Genomic DNA, 5,896 nt, shown 5'->3' on the forward strand with positions numbered 1-5,896 from the left:
ATCATACTCAAAGGTGAAAAGCTGAAAACATTTCCTTTTAAAGCACTTACTTATTATCTCACAGTTTTGTGGGTCAGAAGGCCAGGCACAGCATGGCTCAGCTGGGTACTCTGCCTCACTGAAGTACAGGCACAGCATGAGCCTAGCTCAAACCTGAAATCATGGTGTGTCATCTGGACTGGGTTCTTATCTAGAGACTCTGGGGAAGATTCCACCTTCATGTTTATTCAGGTTATTAGAAAAATTTAGTTTCTTATGATTTTAGGACCAACCATTAAACTGTTACCTTAACACATGGCCCCCTTCAACCTCAAGCCAAAAATGACACATAGAATTCAACTTGTGATTTGAATCTCTGAATTCATCTTCTGCTCTGCTTTTAAGGGCTCATGTAGTTAGATAAGGCACACTTGAATAATACAGGATAATCTCTGTATTTTAAAGTCAGGTGATTAATAACCTTAACTACATCTGCAAATTCCCTTCTGCCACAGAATGTAACAAATTCTCATGAATAACACCAGGGAGCAAAGGTCATGGAGGCTATTTCATACCCAGTAAATTAGAATTTGATATTGTGACTTCTTCCCAGGGTAGAAAGAGGTTTGGAGGAAAAATATTTTGGTTCTAGTTTAATTCATCAATTGCTATTTTTCAATGTCAGTGCTTAAGACTGAATTTCCTTCCTTCCTTAATTCTAACAAAAGTTTTATAGAGTACATATGGATTAATGAGAGAGATAAATCCCTCACCTAATAGAAATTATAGACTGATAGGGGAGTCAAACGAACTAATAGGTAATAGTGAAAGCATGACAGGTAAACACAGGGGCAAAGGAGCATGGGAATGAGGTGGAATGCATATATCCTAGTCTCAAAGTGTCAAACTACACTATCTAGAAGAGATGTAATTTAATCCATGAAATAAAGGATGAGTGTTAGTTCTCCCAGTGTTTGTCCCTGTATCTAGTTGTATTTTCATTTCATTTGAGAAAGAACTCAAAGAAATGGAAAATCAAGGTGTGGTCGCTGTATTCATCTTCCTAGGACATTCCAACCATCCTGAATTATAAGGGTCATTCTTCCTGGTCTTCTTGATCATTTATCTGATAACTCTTCTGGGAAATACTTTCACATTAACAATGGTCAGAGACAATCTTGCCCTCCATAGTCCAATGTATTATTTTCTCAGCACTTTGAGTTTCTTGGACATCTGCTACTCATCTACCACCATTTTGGTCATGCTGGTGAACTTATTATAGGAGAAGAAAACCAACTTGTATGAGCTCTGTCTTTCCCAGATCTTACTCCTTGTGACCTGTGCTGGTGCTGGTGCTGACGCTGTTTTGTTGGCTGCTGTGACCTGACTAATATGTAACCATTTGCCACGTTCTTCAATATCTTCTCCTCATGAGTCTGAAGGTCTGCGTATATTTGTTGAGTGGAACTTAACTGTGTGGGCTAGAGAATTCTGTGAAACACACAGTGCTGACACTTTCTGTGGGCCCAACCAGGTCAACCACTTTCTCTGTGACATCCCATTGCTCCTAAAGCTCTCCTGCTCAGACACCTCTCTCAACGAGTCTATGTTCCATATGGCCAGCACCACCACTGGCCTGAGCTCCTGCCTATTTACTGCAGTGTCCTACATGCTCATCATCTCTGAAATCCTTAGCATTCTCTCTGCTCAGGGCAGGAGTAAGGCCTTCTCTACCTGTGCATCCCACCTCCCTGTGGTGGTGGTCTTCTTTGGAACAGCCAACTTTAACTATTACAGACCCAATATAGGCTACATCCTGGACATCCTGATCTCTGTGCCATTCTGTGTTGTGACCCCTATGTTTAACCCTGTCATCTACAGCCTGAGAAAAAAGGAGATCAAGGGGGCCCTGAGGAAGTGGATGGAAAAGGTGAAGTCTCTAGTAATATCAGTGAATAGATCAATATTTTTCATTCTGGAGAATTTCTTTTTGTCTTTTCTTTTTCTCTTTTTCCCTTTTTCCAGTTGGTCACATTTATTTGTATGATAACTTTTTAATTTACTAAAATATCATTTTAAATAATTCTTTTGAACCATTTTTAAATTGTGTATATTTAAGGTGTACAACATGTTGATTTGATATGCATATACATATCATATCATATCATATGAAATAGTTATTACAGTCAAGCAAATTAACATACCATCTCCTCAAAAAGGGAATCCCCCTATACTGTTGGGAATGAAAATTGGTGCAGCCACTATGGAAAACAGTATGGAGGTTCCTCAACAAAACTAAAAATAGAGTTGTTATGCCAGCAATCCCACTCCTGGGCATATATCCGGAAAACACTATCATTTAAAAAAGATACACGCACCCCTATGTTCACAACAGCACTATTCACAATAGCCAAGACATGAAAACAACCTAAATGTCCATCAACAGATGAATGAATAAAGCATATGTGGTACATATATACAATGGAATACTACTCAGCCATAAAAAAGAATGAAATAATGCCATTTGCAGCAACATGGATGAATCTAGAGATTATTATACTAAGTGAAGTAAGTCAGAAAGACAAAGATGGATACCATATGATATCACTTATATGTGGAATCTAAAATATGACACAAATGAACTTATCTATGAAACAAACAGATTCACAGACATACAGAACAGACTTATGGTTGCCTAGGGGAAGGAAGGGAGGGGAGGGATGGATTGGAAGTCTGGGATTAGCAGATGCAAATTATATATAGAATGGATAAACAACAAGGTCTTACTGTATAGCAGAGGGAAATATATTCAATATCCTGTGATTAACCATAATGGAAAAAATTTGAAAAAGAATGTACACATATGTATAACTGAACCACTTTGCTGTACAGCAAAAATTAATACATCACTGTAAATCAACTATACTTCAATAAGATAAATTTTAAAAACATATCATCTCCTCACAGTTACCAAATTTTTGTGATAAAAGCACCTGAAATCTACTCTCTTAGCATACTTCCAGTATTCAATACAGTATTATTACCTATAATCATGATGAAGTACATTAGATCTCCAAACTTATTCATCCAAACTATATAACTACAACTTTGCACTCTTTGACAAACATCTCCCTGTTTTCCCCACCACACATTCCCCAGCTCCTGGTAACCATCATTCTATTCTCAGCATCTATGAGTTTAACTTTTTTAGATTCCACATATATGTGAGATCATGCAGTATTTGTCTTTCTGTGCCTGGTTTATTTCATAGCATAATGTCCTCCAGGTTCATCTATGTTGTCACAAATGACACAATTTTCTTCCTTTTTTAAGGCTGACTATATCCATTGTACATACATATCAAATTTTCTTTATTCATCTGCTCATGAACACTTAAGTTGATTCCATATTTGGCTATTGTGAATGTTTCAATGAACATAGAATATCTCTTATAGACTCTTTTCATTTCCTTGGGATATAGACCCAGCAGTGGGATTACTGGGTCTTATAGTAGTTCTATTTTTAATTTTTTGAGGAACCTCCATACTGTTTTCCATGATGGCTATATCAATTTACATTTCTACCAACAGTGCACAAGTATTTCCTTTTCTCCACATTCCTGCCAACAATTGTTATCTTTTGTCTTCCTGATAATAGCCATTCTAACAGACATGAGGTGGTATATCACTTTTATTTTGATGTGCATTTCTCTGATGAATAGTAATGTTTAACATTTTTTCATATACCTGTTGGCCATTTGTATGTCTTCTTTTGAGAAATGTCTATTCAGGTCCTTTGCCTATTTTTTAATCAGGTTTTTTTTCTCAGTATTGTGTTCTATGAGTTCCTTATATATTTTGGATATGAGCTTCTTAATCATATGTATGGTTTGAAAATATTTTCTCTTATTCCATAAATTTCTCTCCACTCTATGGATTGTTTCCTTTGCTGTGCAGAAGTGTATTTAGCTTAATGTAATCCCATCTGTCTATTTTGCTTTTGTTGCTTGTGCTTCTGGAGCCATATCTAAAAATCATTGCCCAGACCAATGTCAAGAAGTTTTTGCCCTATGTTTTCCTCTAGTAGTTTTAGTTTCAGATTTGACATTTAAGTTTTTAATCATTTTTAGTTGATTTTTATATACGGAGTGAGATGTGTCCAGTTTCATTCTTCTGCATGAGGATAATGTTTTCCCAATACCATTTATTGAAGATACTGTCCTTTCTCCATTTTGTGTTTTTGTACCTTTGCCAAAGATCAAGTGACCATAAATGCATGGATTTATTTCTGGGCTCTCTATTCTGTTCCGTTGGTCCATTTGTTTTATTTCATTTATGATCATGCTATTTTGGTTACTATAAATTTGTAGTTTATTTTGAGATCTGGTAGTGTGATGCCCCCCCAGCTTTGTCCTTTTTGCTCAAGATTGCTTTGGCTATTTGGTGCCTTTTGTGATTCCATACAAATTCTATGATTATTTGTTCTATTTCTGTGAAAAATGCCAATGGAATTTTGGTAGGGATTGCAATGAATCTGTAGATCACTTTGCATAGTATGGACATCTTACAATATTCATTTTCCTAATTCATGAACATAAATATCTGTCCATTTATTTGTGTTTTCAATTTCTTTCATCAATGTTTTATAGTTTTTAGTGTACAGATCTTTCACCTCTTTGGTAAAATTTTTCTAGGTATTTTTTGATGCTATTGTAAACAGAATTGTTTTCTTAATTTCTTTTTTCATATAGTTTGCTATTAGCTCATAGAAATGAAACTAATTTTGTAAGCTGATTTTATATACTACATCTTTATTAAATTGTTTATTAGTTCTAACAGTTTTTTTGGTGGAGTCTTTAGGGTTTTGTGTATACAATATTATGTCATCTGCAAACAGAAACAATTTTACTTCCTCCTTTCCAATTTGGATGTCTTTTATTCCTTTTTCTTGCCTAATTGATCTGTCTAGGACTTCCAGTATTATAGTGAATAGAAGTGATGAGAGTTGGCATCATTGCCTTGTTACTGATCTTAGAAGAAAAGGGTTCAGATTTTCACTGTTGAGTATGATGTTAGCTGTGGGCTTGTCAATATATGGCCTTTATTATGTTGAGGCACATTCCTTCCATACATAATTTGTTAAGACTTTTTATCATGAAAGTGTGCTGAACTTTGTTAAATGCTTTTCCTGCACCCATTGAGATGAACATATAATTTTTATTCTTCATTCTATAATGTGGTATATCACATTTAATGATTTGCATATATCGAACCAGCATTGTACCCCAGGGATGAATCCCACTTGCTCATGGAGTATGATCCTTTTTAATGTGCTGTTGGTTTGCTAGTTTTTTTTTCTTTTTTTAGGGATTTTGTATCTATGTTCAGAGGGATATTGTCTTGTAATTTTCTTGTAGCGTTCTTGTTTAGCTCTGGTATCAGTGTAATGCTGGGAATTTGGAAGTACTCCCTCCTCTTCAATTTTTTGGAAGAGTTGAGAAGAATTGGTATTAATTCTTCTTTAATTGCTTGGCAGAATTCACCAGTGAAGCCATACTGACCTTCTCCTTGTTGGGAGATTTTTGATTACCGATTCAATCTCCTTACTTGTTGTTGGTCTCCTCGGATTTTCTTTTTCTGATTTGGTCTTAACAGATTTTATGCTCTATGAATTTATCCATTTTTTTCTAGGTTGTCCAATTTGTTGGTGTATAAATGTCTATAATGCTATCTTACAATTCTTTGTATTTCTGTAGTAACTGTTACAATGTTTCCTCTTTCATTTATAATTTTATTTGTCTTCTCTCCTTTTTTTCTTGTTAGTCTAGCAAAAGGTTTGTCAATTTTGTCTATCTTTTCAAAACCCCAACTCCTAGTTTCATTGATCTTTTCTATTTTTATCTAGTCTTTATTTCATT

The 5,896-nt window shown here is 35.1% G+C and overlaps 1 pseudogene; it reads left to right on the forward strand.

Annotated features, from left to right (window-relative positions):
• Window positions 1-1,006: 1,006 nt before the first annotated feature.
• Window positions 1,007-2,037, forward strand: LOC132503558 (olfactory receptor 5J3-like; annotated as a pseudogene).
• Window positions 2,038-5,896: the final 3,859 nt, after the last annotated feature.

Source organism: Mesoplodon densirostris, chromosome 2 (assembly GCF_025265405.1).
Source record: "Mesoplodon densirostris isolate mMesDen1 chromosome 2, mMesDen1 primary haplotype, whole genome shotgun sequence".
Lineage (NCBI taxonomy): Eukaryota > Metazoa > Chordata > Mammalia > Artiodactyla > Ziphiidae > Mesoplodon > Mesoplodon densirostris.